Source organism: Psammomys obesus, unplaced genomic scaffold (assembly GCF_907164565.1).
Source record: "Psammomys obesus unplaced genomic scaffold, mPsaObe1.curated_primary_1811, whole genome shotgun sequence".
Classification (NCBI taxonomy): Eukaryota; Metazoa; Chordata; class Mammalia; order Rodentia; family Muridae; genus Psammomys; species Psammomys obesus.
The window spans coordinates 15,557,778-15,582,231 of record NW_026596109.1 but is presented as its reverse complement, the minus strand read 5'-3'; the positions used below and the strand labels follow the sequence as shown (position 1 = coordinate 15,582,231).

The 24,454-nt window shown below is 39.4% G+C and overlaps 1 long non-coding RNA gene across 1 annotated transcript; it reads left to right on the top strand.

The window, feature by feature from the left end:
• LOC129692568 (uncharacterized) lies at positions 1-23,041 on the top strand. Its single transcript, XR_008722721.1, has 3 exons — positions 1-79; positions 5,322-5,396; positions 22,368-23,041. It is a non-coding gene; the product is annotated as an uncharacterized LOC129692568 (long non-coding RNA).
• Positions 23,042-24,454: the final 1,413 nt, after the last annotated feature.

Below are 24,454 nucleotides of genomic sequence, written 5' to 3'. Positions count from 1 at the left end.
GAAGCCTGTGGAAGAGGAAGCAGAAAGAGTGTATCGGTCAGAGGGGACGGAGGATGCCAGGAGAACAGAACTAGGCAAGGTTCGTATGAACTCACAGAGACTGAAGTAGCAAGCAAGAGCCTACACGGGGGTTTGTTCTCTGCATATGTGTTATAACTTTCAGCTCGGTATCTTTTATGAGGCTCCTGAGTGTATAAATGAGTGGCTCTCTGATTCTTGTGTTGGTCATTGGTGACTCTTCCTTGTGTTGGATTGCGTTGTCCGGTTTCAACGTGATGGTCTCATTCTGCCTTACATTTCATTTTGTCATGTTTGATTGTTATCTCTCAGAAGCCCATTCTTTTCTAATGAGAGACAGTACGGGAGCGGATTCAAAGGGGAGGAGATATCGGGAGCAACTGGGAGGAGTAAAGGGAAGGGAAACTACAACCAAGATAAATTGTATGAGAAAAGACTCTATTTTCAATAAAAGGAAAAAAAGAAAAGAAAACGTGAGTGTGCACACACATATGTACACAAAAGTGTAATTTCTATAATTAAATTTTTTTGTCAAGTGTGGTGGAGTGTGCCTTTAAATCTAGCAATGGGAGGTAGAGGCAATCAAATCTTTTTGAGTTTAAGGCCAGCCTGGCTGATCTCTTGGATGAGTTTCAGGATGGCCAGGACTACATAGTGAGACCCTGTCTCTAGACATCGACAGCAAGCTGGGAATGGTGGCCCATATCTTTAATCATAGTACTTGAGAGTCAAAGGCAGCCAGATCTCCATCTGTGTGTGTGCTATGTGTTTGCAGATGCCTAGTGAGGGTAGGAGAGAGTATCAGGTCACTTGGAGCTGGAGTACAGATAGTTGAGAGTTGCCTAGCATGGGTATTGGGAACCAAAATTATGTTCTCTGAAAGAGCAGCAAGCATTCTTAACTGCTGAGTCATCTCCCCAGCCCAGATAAGTGTAACTTGAAGAAAAAAAAAAAAAGTCTCACCTTCTCTAAGCAAGACTAAATTCTGTAGCTAATTGCCTTCAGATCTTGTCTAAAACTTTGGCTTATCCCTCGGTGTCAAGCCTGCTCTTACAGATTCTGGACTAGCCAGCCTCCTTCATCATGTGATCTAATTACTTAATTACTCTTTCCACATATAAAAACAATGTATTGTTCTGTTTCTTAAAGCATCAACACAGCTGCAGCCTACTTAGTCAAATACAAATAACGAGATTCATAAATAAGAGAGGTCCCAGGAGATTATACAAGCGCTGAGAGATTCCTATTCCCTTATGACGCTGTCGCCATTGTAACCCTATAGCAAAATGTATACTTCACACATAATCTTGTTTGTGATGTCATTGTAAACAATGTAGCACATAGGATTACGCTTGTTTGCTTCCTTGTGACAGGACTCACTATTGTGACTCAAGTGGTCCTTGAGTTCTCCATCTTCCTGTTTCAGTCTCCTGAGGGGCATATGCTATCACTGCTGATCTATACTTTTTATTGTGGTGCTATGAAAGTGTGTGTGTGTGTGTGTGTGTGTGTGTGTGTGTGTGTCTATCTGTCTGTGTATGTGTGCTGTGTGTCTGTGTTGCTGTATATGGATGTCTGTCTGTGTTAATTTCTTTTTGGTATGTTCTTGGTAGTGAAATTGCTCTGTTTAACCTCATCAAGAAACACCAACCCATCTCTAGAAGAGTTGCATCATTTTACATTGTAACCAATAGAGTATTAGGGCTCTAATATTTCAATCCAAATCAGCTCAGTATTGTCCATTGTTTTTAATTATAGCCATCTTAATGTGAAATATTATCGTTTTGTAGTTCTGATTATCATTTTAATGTTTATGCTTTTAATGTTTATGTATATCATTATAATGTTTAATGTTTAAGATTTAGATAATTCTATGTTTAAGATTTAGATAATTCTTTGTGAACTCTTTTTTTTTTTACTGTCTTGATGTTCTTGGCAGCACATATGCCATTTTATTTTGGTGAAATCTAATTTATTTATTGTTCTCTTTTTGCTTGTGCTTTGGTTTCATACTTTGGAAATCTTATGGGGTTTTTGGGTTTATTTTTAAGAATTTGTATCTTTCAGCTCTTAAAGGTCTTTGATTAATCTTACATCTTTAGCTTACTGCTATAATTTATTTTGAGGCAGCATCTCATGAAGCCCAGGCTGGCCTTGAACTCACTTTGTATTCAGCACATGGGTAGAAGGTCAGAGGACAATTTGTATGAAGGAGTTGGCTTTCTCCTTTTCTCTCTCCTTTCTATTTGAGTTCTAAAAATTTAACTCGTGTTGTCAGGCTTATGTCAAAAGCCCTTACTGGCGGAGCCATTTCACTGGCCCCAGCTTTTTAGTTTTTATATATGGAATGAGGTAAAAATCCAGCTTCATTCTTTTGAAAATAGATATTCAGTTGTTCCAGCCTATCTATTGAAATATTATTTCCCCCAATTAATTGTCTCAGAAACTTTGTTGAAAATTCAAGAACCATACATAATTTATTTCTGAATTCTCAAGTCTCGCCTATTGATCTCCAGTGCCACACTATTCTGATCAATGCACCTTTGTAAAAAGTCTCAAAACAGAATATTTGAGCCCTTTACTCTTGTTTTTCATCAAGAAGGGAAATGTGATCTGATGAGTTATGAGTAAGAACGATTTTCCCCAAGCTTCCTCACTTTGATCCCACACGGCAGAAGGAAAGAGCTGCCTGTAAGTCCAGCTGGAGGAGGTCCAAGAGATCCGGTACTTCTGAACACAAGCAAGTCCCAGACGCAATCCCAGGCATTCCAGAACCAAAACCAGAAAGAGACAGATCTCTCCTGTGTGGGGAATTCTTTTCTATCTTTTCTTTCCCTCTTCAGGGCTAACGACTGAACGTGGAACCTCACACCTGGCCGGCTCTGTCGCTGAGCTTAGACCAGCTGGAGATGATTTTCTTCTGGAGGTTACGTGGTTTGAACAGTCTTGAGATGCAGCCCAGACTGGCCTCAAATTAGTGCCTCAGCCTTCTGAAGCACACAGGGACGTGTGCTTCCATGCCCAGCTGGGAACTGATTTTGTGCGAACCTTATTGAACTTTCATACAAGTTCAGGAGGTTTTGTGGTTGAATTGTTTGAATTTTCTACATACAAGATTATGCAGTTTGTAGAGATTGTTTTATGCCCTCCTTTTTCAGTTGTGATCCCTTTTTTTTTTTTTTTTTTTTTTTTTTACATAATGGTTTGACTAGAATATCTTGTACAATTTTCAGTGACAGTGAAGAAAACAAACATCGTGTCTCTTCCTGATCTCAGAAAGAAGTTTACAATCCTCTGCCATTAAGTATTAAGTTCTCTGTGGCCTTTCAAGGAGGCCTTCTGTTAGGTTGAGAAAATTCTTTTCTTTCCCTAATTCATTACATGTTATGATATTGGGTTTCTCAAAGAACAGCTTTTTTAAAACCTTCACATGCACCCATTTATGTATTGTTAATTTGTTGTATGTGTGTGTGCATACATGCATGTGTTTGTGTGTGTCTGTGCCTGCTCTTGCCACAGCCCTTGTGTGGAGGTGAGAGGACATTCAAGAATTGGATCTTTTATCAGGTAAGTTCTAACCCTGAACTCAGGTCATCAAGCTAATCAGTAAGTACCTTTACCTGCTGAGCCGTCTCACCAGCTTAAGAATTGCTCTTAAAGTGACCAGGAATAATTTTGTTGTTGTTGTTTTTTTGAGACAGGGTTTCTCTGTGTATCCTTGGCTGCCCTAGTCTTGCTTTGTAGACCAGGCTGGCCTCGAACTCACAGAGATTGCCTATCTCTGCCTCCCTGAGTGCTGGGACTACAGGTACGTGCCACCACAGCCAGCTCCTGGAATATATTTTATTTTCACTTAGATATACTTTAAAGTTACACTCCAGCTTCTAAAGTAACGAGGCTTACTAAAAGGTTTCTCTGGAACTCGGAGCGCTTAATGGTGTAGTCTTTATCGACTTTCAAATGGTATATGACACATCCTGGGACTGAGGATGCGTGGGAGAACTAAGAAGTGGGGACAGATCATCACTTCTAGAAGCACAATTTAAAGTGCCAAGTGCAGCAGATCTCGTGTTGTCTTAGATTCATTCTTAGGAAATCACTTATCAAACGTTTGGCTTCAGTTTAAATCCTTGTAGTGGTTTAACTCTAATTGGGGTTTAAAATTTTTAATAACAAGACTTTTGTTAATTATGATAGGACTGTTTCAGAAAAGATTCCCATGTGTATTTTTTTCCTTCAGAAATACATCATATTTTGAGTTTTAGCAAGTCCTACAGAAGAATTCCCAGCACAGGTGCATGCGCGCGCACGCACACACACAAAGACTGAGACACACACTTGTTCCATTTTGCATAAATATCCTCACACTTTCCCCACCTTGATTTAAGCAGTTTATCAATGCCCCCGACAAGCTTGAGAGATCTTCCCAGTCCCCAGCATGTTTCATCTACCAATGAGTCTCTTTTACTGAACCTCCCCCTTCCTCTTTGTTTTGATTAACCAATCATGTCAGATTGTGAAGTCAAGCTCCTACCAGTAGGATGATATGCAGTCATCATCCCACTGTGTCAGGGGTAAAAAAAAAAAAAAAAAAAAAAAACAGAGGCCATTTCAGCCAAGTGTGCTTGTTTTGGGGTCGCGTACACCCTTTTAACAAAAACAAATCACCTTGCGGAATGACTCTCATGTAGTTTATGTGTTCTTCTGTGCAACACTACACACTTATTAACCACAACTAACAGGGTATTGGTTAAAATGCTTCATAAATGCAAGAGAAAACAAATGCTCCCTTTAGTAAAAACAAAATAAGGGCATTTGTTACGAGGATACACTGATATCTCATAATACGGAAGTTAAGAATGTCCACTAGGCCCCAGAAAAAGACTGAAAATGAGATCCAAAAAGTCGTGAAAAACTGAAAAAATTCCAATTAGACTCAACCTCTATTTTTCTTTCTGCAGGATGATTGTCCCTTTTCTGTCCTCATCAGAGAAAAGCAATGGCCATCTCCAAATAATGCCTCCTGTCTAGACTGACTTTCTTTATTCTTCTCTCTTAATCCTTAAAAAGAGAAAAGGCTTATTGGCTCAACTGGATCATGTGTCTGCTTGAGACTAGACATAAGCAGCCTTCTGCCTACAGTCTATGCCAGTAAAAAGGAAGCATTCAAGTAAATACGTCCTTGTTAATTTTTGGTGGTTAGAAAGATGTGCCAAATAATACCTACCACAAATAGCTAGGACCACCAAACCCAGTTCTTCTCTCCCATGCAATAAAATAACAAATCATCCCTTCTCTTCTAGGGTGAAGTAACTGGAAGAGCAGACAAAATCTCAAGCTATTAAAAAACACCAGGTCCTCACCATGAATAGGAAACAGTAAGTTAGCTATCTTGTCAATAATGCGTCTCACTGGGCGTCCCTGCCAAAATACATAGCAAAGTGAGGCATATTAGGCATGACTATCAACCCTTGAGTAGGATCAAGGCTGCCACTGTAGATTACATAGAAAGTTTGAGCACAGCCTGGACTACATGAGATCTTGTTTCAACAAACAAACAACAAAATACACTGTAGAATAAAATTTAATACTAAGTATGCTAGCTCTTGATATTTTGCTTAAATCCTTTGAGTTTTGCAAATAGGGCTAAAACTCTTTTATACTTAAAATAACCAAAATCATTTAATCAACTTATTCCCATAGTCTTCATTTCTTTTTGTTATTATTTTTTCAATTTTTATTATATTTTTATTTATTTATTTCAAAGGACAACCTGTCAAAGTGGGTTCTCTCCTTCCACCATATGGGTCCCAGGGATTGGATTCAGGACGTCAAACTTGACAATGTGTTCTTCTGTTCCTTTACCTATTGAGTCATCTTTCTAGCCCTGCTTTAATTTTTTTTTTTTTTTTGGAAGTAACCCAGTCAGTGTAGTATCTGTGTACCTGTAGTACAGATTGGCTTACTCACTGTAGTACAGATTGGCATCAGACAAACAGCAATCCTTTTACTTTAGCCTCCTCAGTGCTGGGATTAAAGTCACACCTGTCATTAGCTTTATATGGAAGAGGCAAACAACTTGGATACTGACTTCCTATAGCCTCCACACTGTCCCGTTTGTTGTGTTCTTAGGCTCCACTGTCTCCTGAGGACTTGCTGGCCTACCATGTGGTTGCACCTGTAAGAATAGAAAGAAAAACTAAGTCACTTACAGATAAAAATTTGAAGTTGAACACCATAAATGATGTTAAACAAAGGTATTCTAAAGAGGGAAATGTATGTGGCAGGGTAGAAATAAATTTTAATGTTATCTCTATTATCTCTGACCATGGACAACTCATTTCAGTTTCTTGTATTGATAGTATACAATGATGTCACAACCTGTAACGATACAAAAATGTGAAAATTCAACAGATAAAAAAATTTCCATTATATATAACTGCTGTTCTGATAAGGGTCTGCTTATAGGGTCAGAAGCATTATTTCTTTTGGCTTTGGCCTCCTCTAGGGCCCCAAGTAAGTTAATAATATCTGTACTTCTATAATGCCCCAGAAATGTTCATGTTTTCTATGCTGTATATAGTAAAGTTTTACCACTGAAGAAGGTTCTAAGAAGTCAAATGATTTACCCAAATATACACAATTCATAATAAAAAATAGAAATGAGTTCAGCCTTGAACTCTTGATCATCCTGCCTCTACCTGCCAAATGCTCAAATAGCTGGCATTTTATTTTCTTTTCATTTGTTTAATTTTAAGAGATATTCTCACTCCATAGCCCAGGCTATCTTGGAACTTATTATATAGCCTAGGCTGGCCTCAAACTCACTGATCCCACTACATCAGCCTTGAAAAAAACAAGATTTGAAACTTAGATTCAAATCCTACCTTTTGACATGGGGTCCAGTTTATTGTATTAGCAAACCTCTGATGTTTAGAAAAGCTCTTAATCCAGTTCCTTATTTTAAGGGTTCATTTAATATGTCTCTGTGTCTTTGTGTGTACATGTGGCCAGAAGAGAGTTTAAGATTGCCTGGAGCTGAAGTTACAGGTAGTTGTGTGCTGGAAATTGAACTCTGATCATCTGGAAGAGCAGGAAATGCACTTAACCACCAGGCCATCTCCTTATCCTTTATCAGTTGAGCTCCACACCCTAATTTATAATATTGGACTTAAATAGAAGACTCGTTGAAGAGTGTTTGGCTGGGCTGGGGAGATTGGTCAGTGGCTAAGGGCACTGCCTGTTCTCCCAAAGGACCCATGTTCAGTTCCCAGCACCCATATGGTGGCTCAAAACTGTCTCAGAGGATCCAACACCCTTACCTGGCCTCTGTAGGCACCAGGTACCCATGAGGTACACAGAAACACATGCAGACAAAACAGCCATACACATTTAAGAAATAAAAATAGATCAGATGTCAATAACTTCCTTTAGTGACTTAAATTTTACATTTCTTTAATTACAACTTCGCCTTATTATTTCTTATATATTTATACTTTTGTTACCATGTAATAAAGATGTCTTTAATTTCAAAATACTGTGGAAGCATTGCACAGTTGAAAGAACACAGAGTAAAGTAGAGAAATGAAAGTCAGGTTTGTGATTCTGTGGTACAGTGGTTTGGCAGAGGTCTAGCAAAATATAACTGGTTTCATTTTAGGACTTCTAAATGTGGACCTCAGTTCTCATGTGTGTAAAATGGGATCATCTACTAATTTCACAAATTACAGTAAAAAAGCTAAATCAATATTAACATGTGGGTGATGGACAGCATGTGTTTGGAACTCTCTGCGTGTGTGTGTTGTATTACTGGTTCACAAAGTAACCAATATGAAATAAACATAGACTAAATGGAAACTTCATGGCATTGGCTAGGGAAAGCTGTAAATATGTTGTATTTGGAAAAAATTAAATACAGTTTGACTTACATTGAGGAGGCTGTGAACACCAGAAAGCAGAAAACACTAGTTTTATAATTTTTGGATATTAAATTCTAGCCTAAAAGCTCACAACATGGAACTTGGATGAAAATTCATTCAAGTTTGCTCATCGAAGAAGCAATAGCCTGTACTAGAACCCTTTTCACTGGAAGATGTAAGCAGTGTTTATTCTACTCTGAAAGACTCAACGTCAAACTAAGGTGTGATTCTTCCAAGGTGCATCCAGAGGAACCAATGAGTTATGCTTACTCACAAACCTAAGGACAGGAGCATGGAAGCAGCCACACTGGAAGGTCTACACCCATCAAGAATGTTGGCTCTCCTCATCCATCCCTACTATACCCCCTAGCCCCTTCCTCAAGACCATGTGCAATAGGACAGAATTGCATTCTGCTGTTTGGGAAGATGACTGGCTACGTGAGTAAGAGTCCCATGACCTTCCCTGCCCCTTTCTTCTATGAGAAAAGTTAAATAGTTAGTAGGCTTAGCTGTGATGCTCTTTTGTGAGCAGACTCAGCAGAAGTAAAGATGGCAGCTATTTGGCTTATAATCCTATACAACAGACCTTCAACAGAAAACAAAGAGCCTTCTCAGAGATGGAGACATTGCATGTCCCCTTTCCAGCCACTGCTTCTTAAATGCTTTATTCATCAGCCATGTATAGGGTGGTCTGAATAGGTTTAATTCCCATAGATTTGTGTGTTTGAATGCTTGGCCCATGGGGAGTGGCACTATTAAGAAGTGTGGCATTTGTTGGAGTAGGTGTGTCTTGTGGGAGAAAAAGGGTCACTGTCAAGGCCAGCTTTGTGGTCATATATGCTTAAGCTAATGCCCAGTGTGGCACACAGTTTCCTTTTGCTGCCTGTGGATGAAGATGTGGAACTCTCAGCTCCTCTAGCACCATACCTGCCTGCATGCTGCCATACTTCCAACCATGATGCTAATGGGCTACACCTCTCTCTTTAACAGTATTTGATTCTACTTATAACTTTATAATCATAAGTAACTAAAAATTATTGTCTTCCTTCCCCACTAGATTGTAAACCCATTGAGGTCAAGCATTCATCTGTGGTTTCTTAGTCTTATTTCTCTAGGAACCAGCATAATATCTGATATGTAGAAGAACTTTGTTTAGGCTAGAGATATAGCTCAGTTTATTAGGGTGCATGCCTGATATGCAGGATACCCTGGTTTCAGTCCTCAGTATCACATAAATAGGATTGGTGACAAATGCCTGTAATTCTAGCACTCGAAGGTGGAGGCAGGGGGACCAGAAGCTCCAAGTCATCTTCAGCCACATACCAAATTCAAAGCCAACCTAGAAAACAGGAGACCTTTTATCAGAAAATAAAATGGGCTATGAAGAAGGCTCAGTGGGTAGAGTGATTGTCACATAGGTACAAGGATATCAATTCAGATTCTAGGACTGGGGAGCCTAACCAGCTAGTCTAGCCAAATCAACAAGTACCAGGTTTGGTAAGAGACTAGTGTCTGAAAAAAAAATAGGGTGGAGAAGTGACTGAGGAAGACATCAGACTTCCAACTTTGACTCCTGTGTGTGCACACACATATATACATGCACTAAAAACACAGATAAAATAAGGTAAAATAGCCGCAACTGATATTCCTGCATGTATGTTCAATGTGGAGCGCTGTGCTTAAGGGCTCTGACACTTGCTGGGTAAAGTGGCACACAGCAGGCCAACCAGGTCCATACAGTATAACCTGATCTAAAAAAAAGAAATTAATCAAGCATAGTGGAGGAAAATTGCAACAAATTTAAGGCTGCCCAAATTGCATAGTAAATTCTGTGTTACCAAGAGCTATTCAGAGAAACCCTGTCTCAAAAGTATTTTCCACCAAATCTAATTGTTGGTATAATGTTCTTGTGGAATGCATACAACTTACCCTTGTTCATTCAAATGCTGATTTCTCTCCCCCACTATCTGGCTTCAATCCAGACACTGCATTGTGATGTTTATTCTAAGCATCACCTGTCTCAAGTGTGTGTAAACATACCACCATTTGTTCTTTATATTGTCAATAAAACAACCAGCCACAAAGCTGAGCAATGGAGAGAATAGGGTGGGACATTCTGGTCCAGAGGGGAAGAGAAGAAAGTGAGTGGGAGGAGAGCAGAGATGAGCAGGACTTGGAACCAGGAAGAGAGATGAACTGGACCTAAGATATGACTCAAAGCAAGTATAATGGGTGAAATCTGACTGGGAGGAAACTTTGCATGCTTAGAGGTTTAGGATGCAGTAACTATTGCCCAGAATTTTGCTCTAGGTGAATTAAATAATTCCTAGTCTCTGTGTGGTGATTTGGGTATACAGCTGGTTTAGGAATAACTGCTCTTTAACTAAAAGATAAATCAATAGTAAATATTAATAATTGACAGCATCTAATTTTGAGCCATTTGGGGGGAAAATATTCCCTAATTTTTTGTTAGCCCTGTTGTTTCCCAGTTTGCCTTCTTTGACTACCCACTAAAATTACCTCTGATTTCAAGACCTCTCAGATTTTTGCCTACATTTAACTTAAATTGTACTGACTTACTTTTATTTTGCCCAAAGCTGCTCTTTCTCAGTTAGCCTTTCTAGTTATTAATAGCACATTTCATGACATATATATAGAAAGCTAATTTAAGCTCCGTAATGCCCAGAAACTTTAAGCCACAAAACACAATAAATGTTTTAGTCCAAGCCACTTTGCTTTTGTACTGTTTTAAAGGCTTCAAATAGGCACAGCACCATATGGTACTGAACATATGGCACACAGCAGTCCCTATTCATATGGAAGATATGCTAATGTTATCCTGTACAGGAAGTGAAAAGCAGAACCAGACTCATTTTTAATATGTTTATCTGGTATCAGCATCTAAAAATACTCATACCCAATGTCACCTTGGGAATAAGATAGAAGCTGAACAGAGATGCCTGGTGCGGGAAGTTAGAGTCAAGGCAATGACTCTCATAAAACAGCTTCTGAGCATCATCAAGGCTTCAAGCTCAAATGAACTCATGCCTTCATGTGTCATACACACAGTGTTACTCTAGAAGCCTTGTAGATTGTCTTATAGTTATGAGCTATGGCTCTGTCTTAGAGTTTTAGTGCTGTGAAGAGACACCATATCATGGCAACTCTTATAAAAGAAAGCTTTTAATTGAGACTGGCTTACAGTTCAGAGGTTTGTCCCGTTGTTATGGTGGGAAGCATGGTAGCACACAGACAGACATGGTGATGGAGAGGTAGCTGAGAATTCTACATCTCAATCTGCAGGCAGGCAGCAGGAGAGAGAGAGAGAGAGAGAGAGAGAGAGAGAGAGACTGGTCCTGGCTTAAGCTTCTTAAACTCAAAGCCCACCTCCAGTGACAAACTACCTCCAACAAGGGCATACCTCCTAATGGTGCCACTCTCTGTGGGCCTGTGGGAACCATTTCCATCCAAACCACCACAGACTCCATCAGGCCAATGACCTCCTCGCCCAAACACAAACACTTAGTACTAGGTATTGAACCAAAAGTCTTGTGTAAAATATGTTGCAGTGCCTCCTTTACTGACTTGAAGTGGAATTAATAAGTAATGGAATCTTAACAAAATGTTACCAAACTAATATTAAGATCTAAGAATACAAAATAAAGAGTAAATAAATTATACTTACAAACAGTGATGGGCGTGGCTGTAATATCAGCACTCTGGAGGTAGAGGCAGGAGGATAAGAAGCCCAGGGTCATCTGTGGCTACGTAGACCCTGTCTCCAAAAAAACCAAAAACAAACAAACAAAGTATACATTATGATGTAATAGCTACCAAAAATGTAAAGTCTCAGTTGTTGAGGCTCTATTTGGGGCTAGAACCACTGAATGGAACCGCCGCTATGACTACATATATATAGTGTTATATATTTCTGTTAGAGATTCAATACAATGAGCAGTGTTGTGATGTGAAATAGGACTTTTCAAATAAGTGAAATTTCCCCAGCAAGTAATGTTGTCTCCCTTTAACCTATATAATAGTTACATCCCTAGAGAAATTGTCATCTTTTGTACCTGCTGATGAGCCCATCAAGCTCTAGTGCATAGTTCTAAACCCAAGGTAGCACAGACAGCCCTAGTTAAAGTCAGTGGAAGATAAAACAACAGCAGCAGCAACAACAAATTCATAAATATAGGAAATAGATTGTATGGAAGAATTGGATCTAGCAGGGTAAGATGGAGATGGAGGTGGGGAGTGATCAGAACATTGCATACATGTGTGAAATTGTAAAAAGAACTAGGTCAAGTCCCATTGCCTTTGACCTCCAAAGCTGTCCTAGCTATTTATATAGTGATAGGCTAATACACTTTTTGTTTTTGTTTTTGCTTTATTGAGAAAAGTTCTCATTATGTAGCCCAGACTAGCCTCACACTCTCAATTTTCCTGCCTCATACCAACTCACCAATACATTGCTAAAGGAAATTCCTGGTACAATGAATGATTGATGCAAAAAGAAGAAAAATACAAAAGCCAGGAAAAAGAAAACGAAGTGTATAACACTCATGAGCTGGGTGTGTATCACATACCTGTAATCCCGGCAATCAAGAGTCTGAAACACAAAACTCACAGGGGATTTAAAGCCAAACTGTGTAATGAATTCTAAGAAATCTTGGGATATAGAGTAAGCCTGGCATTCAGTAGAATAATATGGAGCCAGAAAAAAAATAGGCTTTATAGTACTATTTAATATTGTGCATGACTCTGTTTTAAAATTTTATAGATTTAGATGAGTGGGAGCTGGGGAGAATCCGGAAGGAGCTGCAGTAGGGCAACCATAATCAGACTGTATTATAGTTGAAAAATATTTTTTCAATGTTAAAAATTCCATCTAAGAACTGGCAATGGAGAAAAAGAAAAGAAAATCAGTATAAATTAGTAAAAAGGTTGAAAAATTATTTTTAAAATAAATTCAGTGTTAGTACTTTCAAATGTGAAAAAAAAAAATTATTTTACAGCTTCTCTCCCTAAAATCACAAGTGAGAACGAACCCAGATACCCTTTACAGTTTGGCTTTCCTCATGGGTCTGATGCTAACCGTCCACTTAGAATGAGTTCTCCCCAGACACCCAACATTTGCCTAGTGCTGCATTGGCACTGTGTCTCCCAGGGACTGACATCTGAATTTTTAAAGAAATCCTCACTAGGGGAACATTCTTTCCTGCTTCCTCTGTGCATAAGGGAATATCCCAAAGCATGAAGTAGAAGTTTAACAGGTTGGTTTTCCACATATTCGTTTATTCTCCTCATTGACTACACCACATTTGCTACCTGATGGCCAAACCAGAAGTTCCAAAGGCTCTGTTCTGTTGTAGCCAGTTGTCACACAATCCCCACCAAATCTGTGACCTTGTTACATCATTCATTGCCTTCTCGGCTCTGATTTCTCATTTGAATAATTTCCACATCTTACCCTATAAACTGTCAATATTCACTCTCCCTATCAATATTGTATGTATTTTGTTAACAAATGGGTATCACAGTTTGTACATTCAGAACCTACTAACACAAACACATTTACAACATATCCAGTGAAATGTACTTTTCTTGTGGGTTGAGTAATCCAGTCCATTTGTGCTTATGTGAGAGTGAGCAATTAGCCTAGACTTGAATTAGTCAAAAATAAATTCAATGGACATTTATTTTTAATATTTTAATTATATATATATATGTGGGTGTCCTCAGAGGTCAGAGGTCTTGGTTCTCTCTATAGCTGGAATTACAGATGGTTGTGAGCTGACATGGTCTCTAGGAATCAGTTCTTCAAATGTTCTTAGCAACTGAGACATCTCTGCAGTCCTCGTCATTTCTTTTTATTATTATTATTTATTATTTTTTAAAGACCTATTTATTTATTATGTATACACCATTCTATCTGCATGTGTGAGGGCACCAGTTCTCGCTGTAGATGGTTGTTAGCCACCATGTGGTTGCTGGGAATTGAACTCAGGACCTTTGGAAGAACAGCCAATGTTCTTAATCTCTGAGCTATCTTTCCAGCCCCCAAGTCATTTCTTTACAAGAGAAAAATTTGTCACCAGGAAACCCAAAGAATAGGCTGAAATCAACCTACATAGTCGAGTTTATCATTTCAATCAAAACTCATATTCCTTTCTCATCAACATAAATGCTTGGTGAAAGCATACCAGAAGACTATTTTATGTGTGTTTAAATAATGTCAATAACCTTTTAATTTTTGCAAATGGAATTAATGTTAGTCTAAGGAAGGGTTTGGTAAACTATCTCACACTGCTTCTTTATAGGCAATGTATTAGAGAGCTGCTAAAGAAGGAGGCAACTGACAATTAAAACCCTTTCAGGCACGACACATAAGATACTATTTTTCAAATAAGTAAATAATGTAGAAATAAGCAGGCGTATTCTTATTTAATTTAATAAAAATTGACTTGAAATTAGAGAGGGGAGGAGGGGAAGCCCCTGCCCTGGAAAGTTCAGGACAGAGGGTAGAGTTTGCCAGCCAAGCACTGAAGCAGATAGGGACTGAGGAATGCTGGGAGAACCTGGAGCTGCTTGTTCTGGGCCTGAAGCACACCATTCCAGCCTTTTGTTAATAATAAGCGATTAACAGGCAGAGATTCTCTTCTGGCTACTTCCTGCTGACACTGGAGCCACTGTAGGGAGGTCAAAGGCTGAAATGCTGGCCAGGTCCAGGAAGAACAGGCTGTTTTGATGCTGTCCAGGGTCTGTGAGAACATTTGTGGCAGTGAGGGAAAGTGCAGGTCCAGCTTGACAGAAGTCTGCGAGGTCAGACTGGAACACCTGTGGTAGCTGCTTTGGCACTGTCGTGGATATAGGAAACACCTGGATCTGGCAGGATACTGGAACATATATATAGGCAGAAGACAAATTTAGGTTGGTTATGGAGATAATTCCTTTAGGTGTACATTTAAAACTTGGGAGAGCGAACACAAGTGAAAGGTTTGGATCAAGAAGAGTCTTGAACATGGGAACCTCCATTTACCCGATTGCTGACAGTAATTAAAAAGGTTTTGCTTTGGATCTGTCATCTAAGGAATTGAGGCCAAGTTTGGTTACGAGAGGTGTGTAAGCTTAGAGGCCCTTAAAGCGGGTGCTAGGTGTGGAAATCTGAAATTCTCCAGAAGACATCCCAGAGGAGAATCTGGAGGAATGGATGAATGGCTATTCCCATTGGACAGGTAGGAGTCAGTGACCTGTCAAGGCGCCCCAAGAGCAAGGTTTGACTCAGTAGATTAGCAGCGTACAATCTGTTCCAACAGCTCATCAGCGTTGGCCAAAGACCAGAGGTACAGTTGTCCGTTGCAGACATGGTTTACCTAGCTAAGATTGCATAGATAAGCAAGAGGGGGAGGGAGCAAAACTGTGCTGGTAGAGAGAAAATCTTACCCAGGAGAGAAGAAGGTCCTAGATGAAGGGTTTGGATGTAGGTTGGCGAGCAGAAGAAAGCATTTGTGCCAACCAGAAGTGAAGAGTCTCCAATCAGGTGGTGTTGGGTATAGGAATATGGCAATTAAGTAGCCAGGAAAGGGAAGTCCCAAAACCAGGGAAGGGAAAGAAATGCCACCCTCTGAGATAGGCAATAGATGTAGTACTTATCTGGAGCCCAGCTGACCTGAGAGGTGGATTCAGATGGATTTCCTACAGCTTCCAAGAATCCCTTTTAAGTTTTACAAAGGAGATAAAACTTTAGACATGGTAGCCTCACTATTGTAATTTGCAGTGAAACTACACTATGGAAAAAGACAGCAGACACACACATTTGTGTTAACAGTATCAACACTCTTTAAGGTGTCCTCTGGAAAGGCAGAGGCCTTCTGTGAAGTAGAAGGGACAAAAGCTCACTTGAGCTTAACCTTTAGTATGATTACACATTATAGAAGAGAGGCTTTTTTTTCCTCTCTCTCCAGAAAAAACTGTATGTACATAAGTCTAGCATAATGAGAAGCATTTTTTAAGTCTATACTTAAAAGACAAACCAAAGGAGATTTAAAATCTTGAGCTTGGAACCATGATAGTGGGTGGTAGAGTGGAATGTGGGTTTTTTAGAGTTAGATTAATAAATCAGAGCTTTATTGATAAAGGTCAAAGCTCTGGACAGTCAATACAACAGTAGCATAGCAACAGAAGTAAATATTAAGCATTTTTACCTATTTAGGATAACTTAAATCACCTTAGGCCTTGCAACGTTTATAACTTACATTTACCAACTTTAAAACACTTTCTTAGACCCTCATTTATAACCTGTGTCTACCAAACTTACAACACTTTCTTAGACCCATAAACAATATTTTCCTTAGACTTTTGTATTAAAACATTTTCTTAGACCCTCATACACTTATAACTTGTGTTTATCAACCTTAAAAAATTTTCTTAGACCCTTAACATTTTCTTTAGGCCTTTGTATCTAGTTATTTACCATTAGACATAGGAGAGACTGCTATGAACATTTATTATCCTTTACTTAAAGGGATGGTAAAAGGTTTCAGTTGAAGCCTGTTTTTTGAGTCTGGCAACAAAGCAGGCTGTCAGTTAACTGCTTAAATACTGGTCTCCTGCATATGAAGAGAAGTCATCTGAAGTCTCCCAATACAGAAGTTGGCAATATGTCCCTGGGACCCGAGTGTGAACTTAAAACAGACCTACAGCCTTATCTGGGCTTGGCAAGACTAGCAGAGGTCGCTGAATCTAGGAGCCATCATTTGTCCTCCACCAGGCCAAGGAGCTCGAAGGCTGGAGGTGTCTGTGGCTCCATGGCTGGGCAAAGAAGACAAGCCTGAATGGGAGCATTTTGAGTTCCAGAAGCCAGTCTGGCAGCAGGCAGGGTGTGGCTTGTTGAGGCAGTCATGGGACCAGTCCTTCTTGCTGCATCTGAAACTGTTACCTAGCAGAGTTGACTTTTGGATATACCCTGGCAGGATGGGGCATTGCAAACCTCTTGGTTTTGTTTTGTTGTTGTTGTTGTTGTTTTTTTGTTTGTTTGTTTTGTTTTGTTTTGTTTTGTTTTGCAGGAATGCTGACAGCCTCAGAGCAGCAGCCGAGGTCTGGAGCATAGTTTTTGCTGTAAATGAGCCTTTGGGAAGACTCCTCTCATTATTTTTACCAACTCCTATATGGTGACTCAGGGACCATCATCAGCTGTTTAATTATTTAAACTGTATAATTAAGATAGCAGTGAGACCATGTTTGCATCTGTAGGACTATAAATATATTTTGAACATGTTAAAGGACTTGGTCATGTATAAGATGACTATTAACTTGCACTTGTTAACCAGTATATATTAGTATTTCAGGTTTCATTCTTGTGAATTTGGAGCCTTAAGTCATAAACATAGTCCATAAAGAAAGAGAGCATAACAGTTTTCTGTATGGTTTAGAAAACAAGACAAAGCATATTTTAACCTTGATAGTGAAGATACAGCACAATGGCTAAGTTTTAAAATAAATAAATGCCTCTAAAATTAATAGAGCTTAATTTAGAGTATCCTTGGAATTATATCATATAGTTTAAAAGTATCTAGGAAAAAACTTTTACTTAGTAACCCCCAAGTTATGAATATAGAACAGTATAAAACAATTTAAAGTTACATTTGAATTTATTATGCCAAATCTATTAGCCAGAAAGCCTAGTGGTGAATCCAGATCACAGGCAGCTTGTGATGAGAGAAACAGCATTTATTTATTAATTTAGGAATTGATAAAGACATAGGCAGTTAGACAGACATTTTAAATTACGTATTATGTATAAATTAGCTTAATTTGAATAGATCTCTATAACCTTGAAATGTCAGCATCACATAAAAATTATTTTGAACCAGGTTGGATTATGCATGTAGCACATTGTAAAAACTTTGAATTTAAAAATCCATACCCATTTAAAATGAGACTTGTTGCTGTCTTAGTCTAAAAGGAGATAAAATAAACAGAGAATTAATCATGATTAAAATAGTTCATACCCTGTGGTCACCTTAAGGTTTACAGTTTAATCTTAAGATTATTTTTGAGAGTATAAAAAGAAACCAGAGAGTATTTTTATTTAGGGGGATAGCAGGCAGAGAGAAACAGACAGGACTTTGAAAAAAGAGAAATAGGGAATCACTCTTTATGTCACTGATTGCTCATAGTGTTACTGGATATTAGAAATTTGAGTAGGACAAATACAAGTGTAGAGACCAGAGGTTTCCCAAAGAGGAGAGAACATGAGGAAGCCATTCCTGCAAATGAGAAAGGGGAAATGGAAATGGACCATATGGCTAGCGATTTGTCAACCAAATAGCACAGCAGGTCAAGGGCTTAGCCTGGGTAAGACAGAGAACCTTGGTGCCTGGTACCAGGGCTTTCTCAGCAGTAAGGCAGAGGGGTAGGGAGCACATCTTTTTTTTTTTTTTATAAGCAGATGGCTGCCAATCATGTGACTGCCCTTGATTGCCTGAAGTTAAGATGGCTGTGAAACCATGTGATTGCCCTTAGTGGAGATGGCAGTGAAGCTGTGGCTCTACCCTCTTTATCCCAAAATCAACATGGCAGACCAACAACTGAGATTGCAGGATCCAGGGCCTTGCTGACAGCATGGCAGTCCCCGACTGGCAGCAGTTCTAAACTTGGAAAAAATGTAAGCTGTTTGAGGGCAGTTGTAAAACCCTCAGTGCTGTGCAGCCGGTCCCGAGGCCTGGCTTACCTAACAGTGAAGTCCAGAGCTAGTGAGCAATCGTAAAAGCCCAGAGCTGATGAGGGTATCAGCAAGAAAAGGTTCTGTTGTGGGCTGCACACCCGTCTGAGCCCGTCTGAGCAGCCGCCAGAAGCGTGACAGATGCGTGTAGCAGCTGCAGGGGCAGGTTAAGTGATCATGAAAGGAGCAAGAGATGAGGGTGCAAAAGAAAGATTTGTTGTGGGCGGCCATGTGAAGAGGGATTCTAGCTTGTCTAAACGTTACTAGAAGAGCACTCCCAGGTTTCGGCACCAAATGTTAGCATTTATTCTAAAATGCCATGCACACAACCGATCTTAAACCCAATGGGGTTTATTAGATGGAGACGGAGAGAAAGAGGGGAAAGAAGAAAGAGACCTGGTGGGGGGAGAAGGTGCCCCAACAGAGAGAGGGGAGAGAGCAGGAGAGGGGAAGAGACCAAGAGTAAGAGAGAGGGGGAGCGGCCGACAGGTAACAATGTACCTGGCCCAAATGATGTCATGGGATCAGGCACTGACACAGAACATTGTCAGGACCCTAAAGACAGCTAAGGGAAGGTCAACTGAATTGCTTGCACAACATAACAATGACAACAACAAAAAAGAACAAAGACATCAAAGGTCCAAGAGCCCTCTGCCGTGGCATCTTGGAGAAAGACCATAGCAGTCTTTATTTTTTAATCAATGTGGTTAATTCAGTTCCCCAGCTCAGTCCAGAAGGCTGCCGGCCTGCCAGTTCCATCTCTAACCCACCATGCCTCTGCAGCCTCCATTGCTCTGTGAGAGATGAGCCTCAAGCAGCAGCCTGGAGCAGCCCCTGTGAAATGCCCTGACCCATGGATGAATGAATGTGTGTTAACTAAGGCATGTGTGCATGCCTTTCAAACCGCGAAAGATTTGGGGGGAGGGAGAAGGACGGAGCACCCTTGCTAAGGAACCGTTCCTCCCCTCCACCTTCCCAATAGCTGAAGCGTGGAAAACAGCTGGTGTTTCCTGGGCAGGTGTGGCAGGATCCGTTAGAGGCGGAGGCAGCTGTGATTGCATTAGCCAGCTCTGCTCTGCTAAGTCCATTCAGTTTGTCTCCTGTCGGTCCGCAGCAGGTTTGAAGCTTGGGTTGTATCTCTGGAAGCTTATTCCCCTGCCAAACTATGGAAAAAAATATATAATTTTAAAGGGTGTGAACACATTAAATTAGTTGGGCTCCAATAAGTCGCTGTTAATGTAATGGTATGGTCTAATAATGCTTATTATTAGCCCTATAATTATTATGGTGGTAAGACTTTGGAAATTTGGTACACCGACTTTTAAGCTTTGAATGTAGCCAGGCTCCTGTAACAGAGAGCTAGTTCGTTGAAGGAGGGGTAGGGAGGGAAAGCGTGAACTTGCAGACCAGCTGCAGGAGGAGTAAGTAGGTTCCAGTGGCCAGGTCAAGACTGAGAACCATGTGGAGGAATTGGACTCTTAATCAGGAATTTGGGATCAAATTTACAGATAAATGATTCACACATACCTCAGCAGTGGTCAAATTTGAGACTTGGTCTGAGGCCGTCCCTGGCAGGAGCAGGTGTGCATAGCAGTAACGGTTCCCGTCTGGCTCTGACCATTGCATGCTTAGCCACACAGCTTGGGAGAGCAACCAGGTGGTTAAACAGGGCTTGGAGTGAGAAAAAAAGGTATCAAGAAAGGAAAGACTAGGAGAATATTGTTCGTGAGGAAAAGATGGCTAATTCCTAGAATGCACATAAACTGGATGATGAAACATTAAAATTGGTAAACGAGACAAAAAAAAAAAAAAAAAAAAAAAAGATTTTTCCCTGTTCAGGCAAAACCAAAAGTAAAAACATGACCACCACCAACTATGACTCCCTTAGCTGTCTCCTTTAGTTACATATCTCCATTGCCTGAAGATTATCCCAAAGCATGGAGTGAGGAACTTGATAATCAATCTAATCTTTAATTCTCTCCACATGAAGACTTAGGAGAGCCTATGAAAATGCTGGCTTTACAATGTAGGCTAGCGAGGGCACTGCAGAGAAGAGGACTCCTTCCTCCTGGCCTTATGAGCTGCGCTTGTTATTTCCAGTAGAATTCCAACAAAATCAAAACGTTTGAACCACAAAAAAGCCCATTAGAAAAAAAAAACTTAAAAATGCTTAATGACTTTTAGAAATTATTATGGGATATTAATCGGCCATAGCCAACTTTAGAAATTACTTATGCACTAACCAATCAATTTAAAACTCTCGAAGAGGAGACCGCATTGGATAGTCCTTGAATATTACCTCGAAAAACAAGAAAAGAACTAAAGGTATTTGAATCCAGACCAAAAGTGTCATTTGTGTATCCTGTGACTCCTTAAACTTACTTATTTTTCCCACTAAAATGGTTTCCTACAGATATGATAGCATAAGAGGATTAACTTTTGGATGGATTTATTTATACCATAAGCGCCATAAAATACTAATTGCTTACCTTACTCTTCTTGCTCAATTAGAAATTAGGAGAGGACCTGGTGTTAACAATTATATGGATTTGATCCCTCCTGTATTATATTACAATTATTTGACAGTCAGTTTTTAAGATTGTTTCAAAACTTTAAGGATTTCCAGATTTCATTTGCAAATTACTATGGATAGAAATTCATTATCCAACTAATTAAACTACGGGATTTTTCTCATAAAACTGAATTTGTGATTACAAAAGTTGTCCAGCTTTCTCCCATTTCACAGGCAGATACTTATTTTATTGATGGTTCATTTAAGGGTATAGTAGGGATTCATGTCCAAACAGTCATCAATCTATGAATACTTTTTTTTTTTTTCTCTTCAGCCTAACAAGTGGAACTGGCTGTTTTGAATCATCTATTATAGTTAATTCATATTGTTTCAGATTTTGCATATGTTCTAGTGTTAGTTCTAACAATTGAAACTGTTTTATTCAGTTATGCTCCCATTACTACAAAAACTACCATACCTAGTTAAAGCTCACACACATCATTTGCTCGTTACTAATATTTATGCACACTCTAACCCCTCTGGTTTTATTGCATAAGGAAATAAGCAAGCTGATGCACTAACCTGCCCTGTTTCTGTTTCTACTTCTCCAGGACAAGAAGATCAATACACACACACACTAATAGACTTCGTGTATAATGCCACTTAGACAAGCTATAAAAGTTGTGCTTTCTTACTCCATCATAGTCATATAGCTGGAGTTTACCCAGAGGTAAAAATACTGATGAATTATGGTCCATGGATGTTACTCACTTTGCTCTGGTGCCTCAGACACCATCCCCGCACATTTGCATAGACGCATGTTCTAAATGTCTTTGGTCTGTGCCTCAGTCCCCCGAGAATGCTTCTGTAGTATGCTCTTCTCTTATACAAACTTTTGCTGTTAGGTAAGTGTTTACTTTGATAAAAACTGAACACGGACCAGCCTAAAATAGTAAAAAATTTAAGAACTTCTGTAAAGAATAGAATATAAATCATATTGCAGGCATTCGTTATAATCCTCAAGACCAGAATATAATTGAAAGATCACATAGAATATTTAAACAATTATTAAAAAAAATTAAAAAGGGGGATTGCACTTTTCTTAGCTATTCTTTATTTTTAAAATTTGCCTCAAGGTGATATATTATGTTTGAGAGCTAAAACAAACAAACAAACAATAAACATTTCTCTACAGGACACTCCGAACTGCCTTCAGACAAGACTGTGGTTTAAACAATTTGAGACCTGGAAGCCTGGTTGGCTGAAGAAAATTGGGAAGCTGTATGTGTCTGTCATTGCAGACGGATCTACTGAAACATTATGAATTCCTCTTGGGCTTCTCTGGCCCCTGAACACCAAGGTACAATGGTGGAGGGCAAAGAGATAGGGAGAGTCGCAAAGGGCAAAAGGAGCTATTGATTACATTGTAAGTAGTCAAGTCTGCCCAGATGGAGTCAAGTTAAGGCCCTATGCACCAAGGGAGAAGTTATTCTATGAAATATACAGAGCCTATGTCACATGAGAATGTCTTTTTGGTGATGTTAGGTGCTCTGATCTGTGCATCTGTGCTGAGTGCCTCTGAACACGGGCACTAATCTTACATTCTTTTTAAAGCAAAGGAGGCTTTGCTTCAACTTGTAGATTGGACGGACCCAATAAAGGTAACTCCTGTTACCTTTATTAATGACTCTGTGTTTATGATTTGACCTTGGGACAACAACAGACTCATTCATTCATCTGGAGAAGGGAGTGTGTTTAATTTTTTGTTGGTATTTAAATCACTTCCTATTAACACTGGACATTACATTTGTATTCCTATTAAAAGCAAATATAGGCTTATGTTCTACAGGATACCAGATCTAATAATTATATGGGTCTTTTTTTCAAACTATTCTCTATTTTTTTCTGATAAATAATGTAACCAATATTACTGGACATAGTTTAGAGCCCTATTCTCGGTGGCAAAGTATTATTACATACAATGTTTTCACTGTTTTATGTTTATAGTTTGCTTGCTTACAGCATAATCATGCTTCAAATGATAATTAAATTTATCTACAATATCTCAAAACCACTCTGAATATCTTGTGTTTACAAAATTAAAAAAGGGGGGGGGCGGGTAGGAGAGATATTAGAACTTTGTCAGGGAATGGAGTCATCTGAGGAGAATTCTGAATGCTTGTGAGAACACTCCAAGAAAACCAGGCAAGAGCCTTGTGGCCTCAGTTTCTTCAAAACAAAAGACCGTTTCAGAGATGTGTTTTCTGCTGCTCCCAGGTGTAGCAGATAGGACTGAGTTTACTTCTGATCACTCATTATCTCGTGCTGTTGCTATTCAATTAACTGTTTAAACTATCCCTTTCTATGCCTCTATGAAAAAACTGGTTTTACCATGTGTGGCTCATCCTTGTGATTATGCACAGCTTGAACTCAGGATAACATTATTAGTGTGGCCCTTCATAACCCTCAGAATATAAATTTTTTTGAGGCTCTGAATAAAGTTGGCTATTGTATGAGATTTTATTGGCTCCACTCTCCCAGGCCCCACTGCCTCCAGAGTAATGACACTCTACCACAGAGCTATTTTCCCAAACTTCTATTTATGTTTTGTTTTGATACAGGGTCTCATGTTGGCCTTGAACTCATTGATAGCTCAGGCCTGGACCTTGTAATCTTCCTCCTTCCCCTCTCTGGATTAGGTCAGATTACAGCTCATAATTCCATCTCATTCTATGAACAGCTGTTATTAGAGAAAAAGAATTGTAAACTGGTCTTGAAAAAAAAATGATGATATATAAAGCTCAAGGTGAAGTTTAATTAATGAATTAACTATAGTGTGTGTGTGTGTGTGTGTGTGTGTGTGTGTGTGTGTGTGTTTCTAGGGAATCTAACTTAGGACCTTAGGCTTAGGAAACCTGTGCTATACCACTGAGCTATATCCTTGGCCCACCAAAGTTAGAATGCTTGGAGCCTTGAAAATGACTTTGATTTTCCCAGGGAACCAGCCTTGAACTCATGTTGTAAAACACAGATCAACTCTGTCTCTAAAACCACTGAAGAGCTTTCTTACTGAATTATGACTCAACTCTTTAAGGGAGGGTTTTCTTACCATAATATTGCAGCCAAGCTGATTCCACTAACAATCCTGATATATTAAACAGACTTTTCCTGGTTAGCGTCAATGGTCAATTTAACACAGCCTAATGTCAGCTGAGAGAAGCCTCAATTAAGCAATGGCCTAGGTCCGATTGGCCTGTGAGATGTTGTCTTGATTATTAATTG